This window comes from Hoplias malabaricus, chromosome 14, assembly GCF_029633855.1.
Source record: "Hoplias malabaricus isolate fHopMal1 chromosome 14, fHopMal1.hap1, whole genome shotgun sequence".
Taxonomy (NCBI): domain Eukaryota; kingdom Metazoa; phylum Chordata; class Actinopteri; order Characiformes; family Erythrinidae; genus Hoplias; species Hoplias malabaricus.
The window spans coordinates 20,499,200-20,516,370 of record NC_089813.1 but is presented as its reverse complement, the minus strand read 5'-3'; the positions used below and the strand labels follow the sequence as shown (position 1 = coordinate 20,516,370).

The following is a 17,171-nucleotide window of genomic DNA, read 5'->3' as shown; positions in this document are numbered from 1 at the left end:
CCGAGCTTGTGCGCTTAGTTAATAAGCAGCAAGAGTTGCTCTTAGAACAGTCATTACAAGTTGTCTTCTACAGCCAACAGTCATTGCTTATGGCCATAGCACTCTTAGGAATCCTGAGCTTGTGCGCTTAGTTAATACTTGGAATGGAGACTGCCAGGGAACACTAGGCGCTGTAAGCTTTTTAGCTTAAGGCTCCGATTGTGAAGATTGTAGCTACAGTCATTTAAACACAAGAGGAGATCAAAACTTTAAAAAAATAAACAAATAAACAATAAATTAATAAAAAATAAACAAACAAATAAAAAAACAAACAAACAAAAAACACTGGAAAGCCAGTCATTTATTTTGAGTTGTGAGGCTTTTTAGTTCACAAGCAGCAAGTGTTGCTCTTAGAACAGTCATTACAAATTGTCTTCTACAGCCAACAGTCATTGCTTATGGCCATAGCACTCTTAGGAATCCCGAGCTTGTGCGCTTAGTTAATACTTGGAATGGAGACTGCCAGGGAACACTAGGCGCTGTAAGCCATTGAGCTTAAGGCTCCGATTGTGAAGATTGTAGCTACAGTCATTTAAACACAAGAGGAGATCAAAACTTTAAAAAAATAAACAAATAAAAAATAAATGAATAAAAAATAAACAAACAAATAAAAAAACAAACAAACAAAAAAACACTGGAAAGCCAGTCATTTATTTTGAGTTGTGAGGCTTTTTAGTTTACAAGCAGCTCTGTAACAAGAGTTACTCTTAGAACAGTCATTACAAATAGTCTGCCACAGCCAACAGTCATTGCTTATGGCCATAGCACTCTTAGGAATCCCGAGCTTGTGCGCTTAGTTAATACTTGGAATGGAGACTGCCAGGGAACACTAGGCGCTGTAAGCTTTTTAGCTTAAGGCTCCGATTGTGAAGATTGTAGCTACAGTCATTTAAACACAAGAGGAGATCAAAACTTTAAAAAAATAAACAAATAAACAATAAATGAATAAAAAATAAACAAACAAATAAAAAAACAAACAGACAAAAAACACTGGAAAGCCAGTCATTTATTTTGAGTTGTGAGGCTTTTTAGTTCACAAGCAGCAAGAGTTGCTCTTAGAACAGTCATTACAAATTGTCTTCTACAGCCAACAGTCATTGCTTATGGCCATAGCACGCTTAGGAATCCCGAGCTTGTGCGCTTAGTTAATACTTGGAATGGAGACTGCCAGGGAACACTAGGCGCTGTAAGCTTTTTAGCTTAAGGCTCCGATTGTGAAGATTGTAGCTACAGTCATTTAAACACAAGAGGAGATCAAAACTTAAAAAAAAATAAACAAATAAACAATAAATGAATAAAAATAAACAAACAAATAAAAAAACAAACAAACAAAAAACACTGGAAAGCCAGTCATTTATTTTGAGTTGTGAGGCTTTTTAGTTCACAAGCAGCAAGAGTTGCTCTTAGAACAGTCATTACAAATTGTCTTCTACAGCCAACAGTCATTGCTTATGGCCATAGCACTCTTAGGAATCCCGAGCTTGTACGCTTAGTTAATAAGCAGCAAGAGTTGCTCTTAGAACAGTCATTACAAGTTGTCTTCTACAGCCAACAGTCATTGCTTATGGCCATAGCACTCTTAGGAATCCCGAGCTTGTGCGCTTAGTTAATACTTGGAATGGAGACTGCCAGGGAACACTAGGCGCTGTAAGCTTTTTAGCTTAAGGCTCCGATTGTGAAGATTGTAGCTACAGTCATTTAAACACAAGAGGAGATCAAAACTTTAAAAAAATAAACAAATAAACAATAAATGAATAAAAAATAAACAAACAAATAAAAAAACAAACAAACAAAAAACACTGGAAAGCCAGTCATTTATTTTGAGTTGTGAGGCTTTTTAGTTCACAAGCAGCAAGAGTTGCTCTTAGAACAGTCATTACAAATTGTCTTCTACAGCCAACAGTCATTGCTTATGGCCATAGCACTCTTAGGAATCCCGAGCTTGTGCGCTTAGTTAATACTTGGAATGGAGACTGCCAGGGAACACTAGGCGCTGTAAGCCATTGAGCTTAAGGCTCCGATTGTGAAGATTGTAGCTACAGTCATTTAAACACAAGAGGAGATCAAAACTTTAAAAAAATAAACAAATAAACAATAAATGAATAAAAAATAAACAAACAAATAAAAAAACAAACAAACAAAAAAACACTGGAAAGCCAGTCATTTATTTTGAGTTGTGAGGCTTTTTAGTTTACAAGCAGCTCTGTAACAAGAGTTACTCTTAGAACAGTCATTACAAATAGTCTGCCACAGCCAACAGTCATTGCTTATGGCCATAGCACTCTTAGGAATCCCGAGCTTGTGCGCTTAGTTAATACTTGGAATGGAGACTGCCAGGGAACACTAGGCACTGTAAGCCATTGAGCTTAAGGCTCCGATTGTGAAGATTGTAGCTACAGTCATTTAAACACAAGAGGAGATCAAAACTTTAAAAAAATAAACAATAAATGAATAAAAAATAAACAAACAAATAAAAAAACAAACAAACAAAAAACACTGGAAAGCCAGTCATTTATTTTGAGTTGTGAGGCTTTTTAGTTCACAAGCAGCAAGAGTTGCTCTTAGAACAGTCATTACAAATTGTCTTCTACAGCCAACAGTCATTGCTTATGGCCATAGCACGCTTAGGAATCCCGAGCTTGTGCGCTTAGTTAATACTTGGAATGGAGACTGCCAGGGAACACTAGGCGCTGTAAGCTTTTTAGCTTAAGGCTCCGATTGTGAAGATTGTAGCTACAGTCATTTAAACACAAGAGGAGATCAAAACTTTAAAAAAATAAACAAATAAACAATAAATGAATAAAAATAAACAAACAAATAAAAAAACAAACAAACAAAGAACACTGGAAAGCCAGTCATTTATTTTGAGTTGTGAGGCTTTTTAGTTCACAAGCAGCAAGAGTTGCTCTTAGAACAGTCATTACATATTGTCTTCTACAGCCAACAGTCATTGCTTATGGCCATAGCACTCTTAGGAATCCCGAGCTTGTGCGCTTAGTTAATAAGCAGCAAGAGTTGCTCTTAGAACAGTCATTACAAGTTGTCTTCTACAGCCAACAGTCATTGCTTATGGCCATAGCACTCTTAGGAATCCCGAGCTTGTGCGCTTAGTTAATACTTGGAATGGAGACTGCCAGGGAACACTAGGCGCTGTAAGCTTTTTAGCTTAAGGCTCCGATTGTGAAGATTGTAGCTACAGTCATTTAAACACAAGAGGAGATCAAAACTTTAAAAAAATAAACAAATAAACAATAAATGAATAAAAATAAACAAACAAATAAAAAAACAAACAAACAAAAAAACACTGGAAAGCCAGTCATTTATTTTGAGTTGTGAGGCTTTTTAGTTCACAAGCAGCAAGAGTTGCTCTTAGAACAGTCATTACAAATTGTCTTCTACAGCCAACAGTCATTGCTTATGGCCATAGCACTCTTAGGAATCCCGAGCTTGTGCGCTTAGTTAATACTTGGAATGGAGACTGCCAGGGAACACTAGGCGCTGTAAGCTTTTTAGCTTAAGGCTCCGATTGTGAAGATTGTAGCTACAGTCATTTAAACACAAGAGGAGATCAAAACTTTAAAAAAATAAACAAATAAACAATAAATGAATAAAAAATAAACAAACAAATAAAAAAACAAACAAACAAAAAAACACTGGAAAGCCAGTCATTTATTTTGAGTTGTGAGGCTTTTTAGTTTACAAGCAGCTCTGTAACAAGAGTTACTCTTAGAACAGTCATTACAAATAGTCTGCCACAGCCAACAGTCATTGCTTATGGCCATAGCACTCTTAGGAATCCCGAGCTTGTGCGCTTAGTTAATACTTGGAATGGAGACTGCCAGGGAACACTAGGCGCTGTAAGCTTTTTAGCTTAAGGCTCCGATTGTGAAGATTGTAGCTACAGTCATTTAAACACAAGAGGAGATCAAAACTTTAAAAAAATAAACAAATAAACAATAAATTAATAAAAAATAAACAAACAAATAAAAAAACAAACAAACAAAAAACACTGGAAAGCCAGTCATTTATTTTGAGTTGTGAGGCTTTTTAGTTCACAACCCAGCAGGCACAGGACGTCAATTTGACGTCAGAAAGGCGTTGGTCTCTAACGTTGGACAGACGTTGAGTTTTAGTTGGAAATGAAAATCGGGTTGACGTCTAAACCCAACGTTGCCTTGACAACAAGCTTCAACGTTGGACAGACGTTGAATTTTTGTTGGAAATGAAATCGGGTTGACGTCATAGCCCGATGTTGCCTTGACAACAATTTTCAACGTTGGACAGACGTTGATTTTTAGTTGGAAATGAAAATCGGGTTGACGTCTAAACTCAACATTAATGTGACGTCAAGACTCAACGTTGGTTAGACGTTGAAATATGGTTAGTAATCAAAGTCAGATATTACTCAAAAATTAACGTCAGGATGACGTCAAACTCCAACGTTGTGTAGATGTTGATTTTTAGTTGGAAATGAAAATCGGGTTGATGTCTAAACCCAACATTGATGTGACTTCAAGACTCAACGTTGGTTAGACGTTGAAATATGGTTAGTAATCAAAGTCAGATATTACTCAAAAATTAACGTCAGGATGACGTCAAACTCCAAAGTTGTGTAGATGTTGATTTTTAGTTGGAAATGAAAATCGGGTTAACGTCTAAACTCAACATTAATGTGACGTCAAGACTCAACGTTGGTTAGACGTTGAAATATGGTTAGTAATCAAAGTCAGATATTACTCAAAAATTAACGTCAGGATGACGTCAAACTCCAACGTTGTGTAGATGTTGATTTTTAGTTGGAAATGAAAATCGGGTTGACGTCTAAACCCAACATTGATGTGACGTCAAGACTCAACGTTGGTTAGACGTTGAAATATGGTTAGAAGTCAAAGTCAGATATTACTCAAAAATTAACGTCAGGATGACGTCAAACTCCAACGTTGTGTAGATGTTGATTTTTAGTTGGAAATGAAAATCGGGTTGACGTCTAAACCCAACATTGATGTGACGTCAAGACTCAACGTTGGTTAGACGTTGAAATATGGTTAGTAATCAAAGTCAGATATTACTCAAAAATTAACGTCAGGATGACGTCAAACTCCAACGTTGTGTAGATGTTGATTTTTAGTTGGAAATGAAAATCGGGTTGACGTCTAAACCCAACATTGATGTGACGTCAAGACTCAACGTTGGTTAGACGTTGAAATATGGTTAGTAATCAAAGTCAGATATTACTCAAAAATTAACGTCAGGATGACGTCAAACTCCAACGTTGTGTAGATGTTGATTTCTAGTTGGAAATGAAAATCGGGTTGACGTCTAAACCCAACATTGATGTGACGTCAAGACTCAACGTTGGTTAGACGTTGAAATATGGTTAGTAATCAAAGTCAGATATTACTCAAAAATTAACGTCAGGATGACGTCAAACTCCAACGTTGTGTAGATGTTGATTTTTAGTTGGAAATGAAACACGGGTTGACATCTAAACCCAACATTGATGTGACATCAAGAACCAACATTGGTTAGACGTTGAAGTATGGTTAGTAATCAAAGTCAGATATTACTCAAAATTTAACGTCAGGATGATGTCATGCTCCAATGTTGTATAGATGTTGATTTTTAGTTGGAAATGAAAATTTGGGTTGACGTCAAATCCCAACATTAATGTGACGTCAAGACTCAACGTTGGTTAGACGTTGAAATATGGTTAGTAATCAAAGTCAGATATTACTCAAAAATTAACGTCAGGATGACGTCAAACTCCAACGTTGTGTAGATGTTGATTTTTAGTTGGAAATGAAAATCGGGTTGATGTCTAAACCCAACATTGATGTGACTTCAAGACTCAACGTTGGTTAGACGTTGAAATATGGTTAGTAATCAAAGTCAGATATTACTCAAAAATTAACGTCAGGATGACGTCAAACTCCAACGTTGTGTAGATGTTGATTTTTAGTTGGAAATGAAAATCGGGTTGACGTCTAAACTCAACATTAATGTGACGTCAAGACTCAACGTTGGTTAGACGTTGAAATATGGTTAGTAATCAAAGTCAGATATTACTCAAAAATTAACGTCAGGATGACGTCAAACTCCAACGTTGTGTAGATGTTGATTTTTAGTTAGAAATGAAAATCGGGTTGACGTCTAAACCCAACATTGATGTGACGTCAAGACTCAACGTTGGTTAGACGTTGAAATATGGTTAGAAATCAAAGTCAGATATTACTCAAAAATTAACGTCAGGATGACGTCAAACTCCAACGTTGTGTAGATGTTGATTTTTAATTGGAAATGAAAATCGGGTTGACGTCTAAACCCAACATTGATGTGACGTCAAGACTCAACGTTGGTTAGACGTTGAAATATGGTTAGTAATCAAAGTCAGATATTACTCAAAAATTAACGTCAGGATGACGTCAAACTCCAACGTTGTGTAGATGTTGATTTTTAGTTGGAAATGAAAATCGGGTTGACGTCTAAACCCAACATTGATGTGACGTCAAGACTCAACGTTGGTTAGACGTTGAAATATGGTTAGTAATCAAAGTCAGATATTACTCAAAAATTAACGTCACGATGACGTCAAACTCCAACGTTGTGTAGATGTTGATTTCTAGTTGGAAATGAAAATCGGGTTGACGTCTAAACCCAACATTGATGTGACGTCAAGACTCAACGTTGGTTAGACGTTGAAATATGGTTAGTAATCAAAGTCAGATATTACTCAAAAATTAACGTCAGGATGACGTCAAACTCCAACGTTGTGTAGATGTTGATTTTTAGTTGGAAATGAAAATCGGGTTGACGTCTAAACCCAACATTGATGTGACGTCAAGACTCAACGTTGGTTAGACGTTGAAATATGGTTAGAAATCAAAGTCAGATATTACTCAAAAATTAACGTCAGGATGACGTCAAACTCCAACGTTGTGTAGATGTTGATTTTTAATTGGAAATGAAAATCGGGTTGACGTCTAAACCCAACATTGATGTGACGTCAAGACTCAACGTTGGTTAGACGTTGAAATATGGTTAGTAATCAAAGTCAGATATTACTCAAAAATTAACGTCAGGATGACGTCAAACTCCAACGTTGTGTAGATGTTGATTTTTAGTTGGAAATGAAAATCGGGTTGACGTCTAAACCCAACATTGATGTGACGTCAAGACTCAACGTTGGTTAGACGTTGAAATATGGTTAGTAATCAAAGTCAGATATTACTCAAAAATTAACGTCAGGATGACGTCAAACTCCAACGTTGTGTAGATGTTGATTTCTAGTTGGAAATGAAAATCGGGTTGACGTCTAAACCCAACATTGATGTGACGTCAAGACTCAACGTTGGTTAGACGTTGAAATATGGTTAGTAATCAAAGTCAGATATTACTCAAAAATTAACGTCAGGATGACGTCAAACTCCAACGTTGTGTAGATGTTGATTTTTAGTTGGAAATGAAACACGGGTTGACATCTAAACCCAACATTGATGTGACATCAAGAACCAACATTGGTTAGACGTTGAAGTATGGTTAGTAATCAAAGTCAGATATTACTCAAAATTTAACGTCAGGATGATGTCATGCTCCAATGTTGTATAGATGTTGATTTTTAGTTGGAAATGAAAATTTGGGTTGACGTCAAATCCCAACATTGGTGTGACATCAAGACTCAATGTAGTTTAGACATTGAATTATGGTTAGTAATCAAAGTAAGATATTACTCAAAAATTAACATTCGGGTGACGTCAAGCTTTAATGTTGTTTTAGTTGTAATGAAAATCGGGTCGACGTCTAAACCCAACACTGGTGTGACATAGAGCCTCAACACTACCGTATTTCACATTTACAGCATACTACTGTAATTAAATAATACAATACTTTACTGTAAAAACTGATTTACAGTAAATAACTGTCAGCTGAGCTCCCAGACAATTACTGTATATTTACAGGAACATTAATGTATTTCAACTTTACAAAATACTACTGTAAATGAATAAAACTTAACTGTAAATATTGGGATTTACAGTAAATACCTGGCAACAGAGTTTCCAGCCAATTACTGCATTTGTACAGGAACAAGATTGTATTTAAAATTTACAGAATACTACTGTAATTGCATAATACAATGTTTTACTCTAAATATTTAAATGTACAGTAATATTTTCAGCAGAATTGCCAGCCATTTACTGCCTTTTTCAGAAACAATACCTTTTTACAGAGGAACACTAATTACAAACAGTATCTAAATTACATTCAATTCTTTATATATACTGAACAATACCAGCACGTAATATTTTTGTATTAAGATTAGTGTTACTATTAAATAAAAAAAAATCAAGTCTGCCAAGCATGAATACTTTAAAAATACTATAACCATAACATACACAAAAGAAGTCCAAATCTACATTCAGAATTAAAATCAGTAACACGCTTTATTAAAACTGAATATATGCAAAATGTGGACAAATTTCAAGTACTACATAACATGTTCAAATCATTTATGTTTTTACTTGAACTTAATATTTTTGCCCCTTATGATATTTGCTTTTTTTTCTAACCAAAAATACTTCACAATATCCAATTACATTATTGCCTTGATGAATTACAAGAAAGGTGCCCAAATCTTTATAGTAAAACATTACGTTATATCACATGAATTTTGATCTTACCAGACAACACAAATAGTGACCGTAAAACATCATGAAAAATGTAATAAAAAATATGCAATCTGGATTGCTAAAACTTTGTATTTCAAATATCATCAGTGAACCCAACATGTTACTGACTTAGAGTCAGTTTTGTGTTGAACATGACCCTTTAAATACAAACTGGATTCCAAAAAAGTTGGGACACTAAACAAATTGTGAATAAAAACTGAATGCAATGATTTGGAGGTGCCAACATCTAATATTTTATTCAGAATATAACACAAATCACAGATCAAAAGTTTAAACTGAGATAATGTATCATTTGTAAGGGAAAAATGTGTTGTTTCAAAATTTCATGGCATCAACAAATCCCAAAAAAGTTGGGACAAGGCCATTTTTTACCACTGTGTGGCACCCCCCCTTCTTCTTACAACACTCAAAAGATGTCTGGGGACAGAGGAGACCAGTTTCTCAAGTTTAGAAATAGGAATGCTCTCCCATTCATGTCTAATACAGGCCTCTTGGGCCTTCTTTGTCACACCTTCCTCTTTATGATGCGCCAAATGCTCTCTATAGGTGAAAGATCTGGACTGCAGGCTGGCCATTTCAGTACCCGGATCCTTCTCCTACGTAGCCATGATGATGTGATTGCTGCAGAATGTGGTCTGGCATTATCTTGTTGAAAAGTGCAGGGTCTTCCCTGAAAGAGATGACGTCTAGATGGGAGCATATGTTTTGAGCATATGTTTTGAACCTGAACATAGTTCTCTGCATTAATGGTGCCTTTTCAGACACGCAAGCTGCCCATGCCACAAGCACTCATGCAACCCCATACCATCAGTGATGCAGGCTTCTGAACGGAGCGTTGATAACAACTTGGGTTATCCTGTCCTCTGGTCCGGATGACATGGCGTCCCAGTGTTCCATAAAGAACTTCAAATCGTGACTCATCTGACCACAGAACAGTCTTCCATTTTGCCACACTCCATTTTAAAAGACCCCTGGCCCAGTGCAAATGTCTGAGCTTGTGGAGCTTGCTTAGAAATGGCTTCCTCTTTGCACTGTAGAGTTTCAGCTGGCAACGGCGGATGGCACGGTGGATTGTGTTCACTGACAATGCTCTCTGGAAGTATTTCTTAGCCCATTCTTTTATTTCCTTGACAGTGGCATTCCTGTTCAAGGTGCAGTGATGTTTAAGGGCCCAGAGATCACAAGCATCTAGTAGAGTTTTACGGCCTTGACCCTTATGCACAGCAATTGTTCCAGATTCTCTGAATCTTTTGATGATGTTATGCACGGTTGATGATAACTTAAAAATCTTTGCTTTTTTACACTGGGTAACACCATTCTGGTATCGCTGCACAGCAAACATCTTTCTGCGCAACAATGGTGGAATTGGTGATCCTCTTACCATCTTGGCTTCAGAAAGACACTGACACCATGAGAAGCTCTTTTTATACCCAATCAGGTTGTCAATTGACCTAATTATTGTTAATTGGTCTTCCAGCTGTTCGTTATATGCTCAATTTCCTCCTTTTTGCCACTTATTGCTACTTGTCCCAACTTTGTTGGGATTTGTTGACACTGTGAAATTTTGAATGAACATATATTTTTTTTAAATGTTACATTTACTCAGATTAAACTTTTGATCTGTCATCTGTGTTCTATTAAAAATAAAATATTGACATTTGCCATCTCCACATCATTGCATTCAGTTTTTATTCACAATTTGTTTAGTGGCCCAACTTTTTTGGAATCCGGTTTGTAAATAAAATTTAATTCAAAGTCCATCAGTTTCTTTAAAGCAAGGATACACACAGATGCATGGTCCAGGACTTCTTGGTTGCTCTCTACGTTTACCACCCCTGGGAATTTTTACCAATAAGGCGTCTATAAAAATAAAAAATCCACAGTTAGTAACATAGCATGTGGAAATAAAAGTACAAAAAAGTTGCAATAAAAATTTTGTACACAAGAGGATACACTAAGGGGAAGATCAGATGACATCATGGGCAAGACATTTTTAAAACTAAACATAGCACAAAAATAAGGATATTTTTGTTTGGTAGATTATATCTTTGTTGTAACAATGTTTCTTGGCAATAAATCTTATACTGTTGGAATCATGTTAATTTCCCTTTGAAATGGTGCCACATTTATAAGGAACATGCATTTGTGGGATGAGCAGTAGAAATGAGTATGTGGGTTGTGCCAATGAAACATTAGCCCAATCCTCTCTGCCAATGCCAAAGAGTTTATTCTGCCATTGACTCGTTTGGTGAGTTGTGACTGGCTGACTGAAGTTTGAAGAAACAAGACATATTGGCAATTTAACAATGTATTCTTTTAACAAATAGGAGCTTCAGTAGCGTGTGGAAGAACCATAAACAGCCAAAACAGCCCAGGACTTTCTCTTCATGATGGTCACCATCCTGGTTACACACTGCTGGTCACACATATGGTTGTGTTGGTCACTGTGGCATGAACAGCACGCCCAAGCTGATCCCACAAGTGTTCATTGGGGTTGAGGTCAGGAGCTAGCAGGCCATTCCATCCTCTCCACTACCAAATTCTGGAGGTAGTCTCTGATAAACACCGCTCTGTGGGGGCAAGTGTTGTCATTTTGGAGGTTAGAGTTTGGTCCCAGACTGTGGAGATATGGGATTGCCACTGGTTGTAGAATTTCATCTCAATATCTTTTTCTGCATTGAGATTGCTTGCAATGACGATAAACCTCATTTTTCAAGTGAAGGAGATGCCACATCACACCATTACACAAAATAAGCTGTTTGGCACTGGCAGTGAGTATTTGACAAATTTTTCACTGTCGCAATCCACATACTCAGCTCTACTGCTCATCTCACAAAAGCATGTTTCTTACAAATGTAGCATCATTTAAAAGAGAAATTAACAGTAATGGTATAAGGTTTATTGGCAAGAAGTACTGTTACAACAAAGAAATAATCAACCAGACACAAATTTTCTTACTTTTTGTGCTATGTTTATTTTTATTTTTCTGCAAGTAATCAGAGCAAATGAGTGAGGTAAAGGGTGAATTACATTAATAATTACAGTTAGATAATGCAGCATGTCCTATTTGGTGCTAAAAATAAACACTAATACTTTGACATTGTATTTTGTTATGGCTTTCATAATGTCATATCGTATCATATATCTCCATTTCTTTTAGGCATATCGAGATATGAATTTTTGGTCATATCGCCCAGCCCTAGTTGTCGCTTGCTCACACTTTTTGTAGTGAAGACTGAGGATAGATATTAATACGAACTCAACAAAACCATTTTTTTCCCAAAAGTACTGCAATTTCAATTTGATACCTGATCTAAAAGCCATGTATACTGATATGCTATGCAATATTTCAATGTATCATAGTAATCAGAAAATCCTGTATTTGACCTTTAATTTCACATATCAAAAGCACAAATTTCAACTGCATCAAATGATTCCCACAATGACCCTGATTAGAATTAAATGGTTGCAACAGATGAATGAATGACAGTAAACAGTAACTGCCCTTCATAATAATTTCATAAAGAATTATCCAACAGAAACGGGTCAAAATATTAAAAAGCAATTACCTTCAGATAATTTTAGAATTGTTTAATCCATTTTCATACATGGGGTTTCTGCATCAGTAAAGTTATCATATTTCAAGGTTTTTATATATAATAATACTTTTAATTACAGGTAAGATAACATGAAATAGAGGCTAGTTTAATTCAGAGAAGGAAGTAAACAAGTAGAGAGAGAGAAAGAAAGAAATTTCCTGTCGATATTGGAAATTGAAATTTTAGTACAAGGTGAATAGGGCTGCCTTTCCAGAAATTAATGGAGGCTTGAGCAAACATAGGTCACTTGTCCTTCCACTGTCAGCAAATATCTTGCATTGGTCAAAAATTCCACTGTAATTAATTCAAATGTTAAACTTTTGTCATTCTGGAGTATCTTGCAATTATATATACATACCCAGAATAAAAATCAGAGGACTCACAAGCAGGTTAAGGGTTTCAAAATCAGCAACTGTGGCACTTGCCTAAATGATGAGAATATAAATTATTTTAAGTCTTCAACATTTACCATTGCAGTTTTCAATGACATGTCAAATTAAAACCTATATGATATAGCCTAGGTCTAGTTTCAGTTTTCCTGTTTTAATGATACCTGTAAATGTGAGCCTTAAATGCAGCCAACTTCCTGAAAGTCATGGCACGACGAGACTCTCCACATTTAAAACATATAGTACAGAGAACTAAGATGTCATTTCATATGCATTACAAAAACCAACACACTACATTTGTGATCACAGAACTGGTAGCCAACATTTAGTATTTAGACACTTTAAATGCAATACTCTTAAACTCTGATAAACAATTAAAATGTACACTCTATATAAACTAAATAACAAAAATGGGAGTCTGAAATCATATTTGGAATGGTATGGAGCCCCTAAAGGGACTGGGGGAAAAATAAAAAAAAGACTATTGATTTTGTGTTCCCTTGCAAACATTATTGCATTCCCTCGCAAATACATTGCGCTCCTTTGCAAATGTTTTATGATACACAATTGTCTTTGTTACGGAGCCCCTAAAGGGACTGGGGAAAAAAAGACTTTGGCGTTCCTTCGCAAACACAATTGCGTTACCTCGCAAATACAATAGTCTTTTTTAAATTTTTTCCCCCAATCCCTTTAGGGGCTCCGTAGAATGGAGCTCAAAATTCTGCAGCAAAATACAGTAGTCTATAATTCTCAACACAGCACAAAGTAAAATCTATTTCACTCCCCCCATCTTGCACCTCATTCACACCTGACACTCCAAATATATATTAGCTAATAATCTGGAATGGAGTTTGTCTGTAGCTAACATTACATGTTTACAATGTCTACAACATCTACGTTTACAACTCTCTGTTATAATGAACGTAGCTAATTTTACCAAACTGACCAATATCAATGACCAGAATCCCTGTCCATTTATGTTTATATTTCCCTCCGTTCTCTTCTTTAAAAAGTATTACTCTGCTAGCTAACTAAAACTCGAATAGTACCCGCAAGAAGCCCAAAACTGGACTTTGAGTTTACAATTGTTTGTACAGTCAAATTATCGTTCTCTACTACGCTAAATATAAATAAATAATGCTACGACTGACCCGTACTTTCACCGGCAGCCTGTTTCAATGGAGCAGAACCCTCTCTTTCTTTTCTTCCCGCCTCTTCTCTCCTACCTTTCCCTCATTCTCCTGCTTGTAAGCCGTCACAAAACTGGTGATGTCTCCGGCTTCAATCCCCTCCAATGGACTAATTTGAGGGGGGGAAACGCCAGTTGACGATATCTGCGACGATAAAACATTAACATTTTTTGGGAGCAAACAAGTGTGCAAATTCCACAGGAGTTATCTGGTTAAATGTTCGCGGCTATCATAACTAGCACCATCTATCTTGCTAAAAAGCAGTACCAAGACAATGTGGTTGGAAACGTTTAGAGCTGTATGATTAAAACATACATTTACTCATTACTTTTGTTCCAAAATCCCTAAAGTACGATGACGCTTGCAGCCTCTGAATACGTTTTGTCTCTTTCTCTCCGTCTCTGTTCTCGTCACCCCGCCCCCAGGGAACCGTTAGCCCCGTTCTCGCTAACCGCCCCACCCTCAACAAAATAATTTAAATAAAATAAAACAATATTAACGCAAATCATCATCATTATCATCATCATCTTTTAAGCTTGTCCATTTCAGGGTCGCGGTGTAACTAAATGAAAAAACACAATTCTTTCTCTTTTTTCATTTGGACGAAAAGTATTCACTTGTCCTGTTCTGGTTTTGTTTTGTAGTGAGACCTACAACTGACGTTACAAAAATAAATTGTACCATTGCCCAAGGGGGGGGGGGTATTTTGGAACTAATGTAATTACGAATGTAATTTTGGAACTAAGCTATATTTACGTTGTCTAAACAATAAAATAAGTGATAAATAAATGGTGTAAATAAGTTACTCACCTTTAGATGCCATTTGCAGTCCTCAGCCTCCCCAGCTCACAATACAGTGAAATACTGTAAAGCTAGCTTCATTGCTGCTTCCAGTCTGTTACCCAAGATACATTACAATACACAGTAAAATACTGTATTCAAAAATACATTACAATACAGTAGCAAACTCGCTACAGCATTTATTTATAGTGTGTTTTGTATTCTTAAGACGGCAAGCATATACCTATCAAATGGCTTGAAAATGTTGGTAACCCACTGATGGTAGGCCACTGCTGGTCCACCATTGGACCGCTCAGATTATTGCCCACTTAAGAACATCTCAGGAGTTTTTGATCTCTTTAAACTAATTTTAAATGATTTTAATGATTTCTTATTCTATAATTTTACATTTTGGTCATGGTATCTCACAACTGAATTTTGTTATGTTATGTCAATATGGCATTAGAATAATGTTTTGAACACACTGCATTTTGGTTTCTTAACATTGCAGCTTGGGGCAGCACGATGGTGCTGCAGGTACTGTCGCTGTCACACAGCTCTAGGGTCCTGGAGCGGCAGGTGACTGTGAGTAGTTTGGTGTGTTTTTCCTGTGTCTACGGGGGTTTCCTCCAGGTGTTCAGGTTTCCTTCCAAGGTCCAAAAACACATGTTGTTAGGTGGATTGGTGACTCAAAAGTGTCCATAGGTGTGAATGTATGAGTGTGTGTCACCCTGCGAAGGACTGGCGACCCCTCCAGGGTGTGTTCCTGCCTTGCTCCCAGTGATTCTGAGTAGGCTCAGGACCCACTGTGACCCTGAACTGGATTAGCGGTTACAGACAATGAATTAATTAATTAATTAATTTCAGTATGGTAGAGTATCAGAATGATGTTTGGAATTTTTTTATAAAATTCAACTTGGGACTGCAACAGGTAGTGTCGCTGTCACACAAATCTAGGGTGCTGCAGCTGTAGGTTCGAACCCTGCTCCGCATGACTGTCTGTGATTAGTTGGGTGTGTTTTCCCTGTGTTCATGTGGGTTTTCTCCGGGTGTTCCAATTTACTCCCATGGTCCAAAAACACATGTTGGTAGCTCAGTTGGCTACTCAAAACTGTCCATAGGTATAAGTGTGTGAATGAGTGTGTGTCGCACTGTGAAGGAAAAGTGCCCCACTGATTCCAGGTAGGCTCCAGACCCACTGCAACCCTAAAGTGGATAAGCAGTTACATTTAATAAATGAATGAATGAATGTTGCATCTTAAACCAACTAAGTATATCCAATATTGTTAGAATGTCACATTGAGTTGACATTTAGATTATGATGTTTATCATACACTGGGTTTTTATTACCAATACCTAACAAATAAATGTAGGTATTTTACATCAAGATGACGTTAAATTTGAAGTACTAAACCCCACGACCTAAAACCAACAAAATATCAACGTCTATTGATATTAGTCTAATGTTTACCAGGCGTTGGGTTTTGGTCACCCTATATTATAACTTAAAGTTGGCATTTTTTTATATCAACTTGACATCAGGATGTGATGTTTGGAAGATGTTGGATTTTGGTTACATAACATCACTACTTAAAACCAACAAATTATCAACGTCTATTGATGTTAAAATGGCAAGTTGAACTGACATTAAAATTCAGACGTTTATCAGATGTTGGGATTTGGTCACCATACCTTACAGTTTAATGTTGGTAATTTCCGTCAATTTGACATCAGGATGTGACGTTTGGAAGATGTTGGATTTTGGTTACATAACATCACTATTTAAAACCAACAAATTATCAACGTCTATTGATGTTAGAATGGCAGGTTGAACTGACGTTAAAATTCAGACGTTTATCAGACGTTGGGATTTGGTCACCATACCTTACAGTTTAATGTTGGTAATTTCCGTCAATTTGACATCAGGATGTGACGTTTGGAAGATGTTGGATTTTGGTTACATAACATCACTACTTAAAACCAACAAATTATCAACGTCTATTGATGTTAGAATGGCAGGTTGAACTGACGTTAAAATCCAGACGTTTATCAGACGTTGGGATTTGGTCACCATACCTTACAGCTTAATGTTGATAATTTACGTCAATTTGACATCAGGATGTGATGTTTGGAAGATGTTGGATTTTGGGTACATAACATCACTACTTAAAATCAACAAATTATCAACATCTATTGATGTTAGAATGGCAGGTTGAACTCACGTTAAAATTCAGATTTTTATCAGACATTGGGATTTGGTCACCATGCCTTACAGCTTAATGTTGGTAATTTACGTCAATTTGACATCAGGATGTGACGTTTGGAAGATGTTGGATTTTGGTTGCATAACATCACTACTTAAAACCAACAAATTATCAACGTCTATTGATGTTAGAATGGCAGGTTGAACTGACGTTAAAATCCAGACGTTTATCAGACGTTGGGATTTGGTCACCATACCTTACAGCTTAATGTTGGTAATTTACGTCA

General features: G+C 36.5%; 1 long non-coding RNA gene across 1 annotated transcript; it reads right to left on the bottom strand.

Moving 5' to 3' along the window:
- Nucleotides 1-9,917: 9,917 nt before the first annotated feature.
- On the bottom strand, nt 9,918-12,957 carry LOC136666616 (uncharacterized). Its single transcript, XR_010795397.1, has 3 exons — nt 12,876-12,957; nt 12,681-12,747; nt 9,918-10,583 (listed from the first exon to the last, which is right to left on the bottom strand). It is a non-coding gene; the product is annotated as an uncharacterized lncRNA (long non-coding RNA).
- Nucleotides 12,958-17,171: the final 4,214 nt, after the last annotated feature.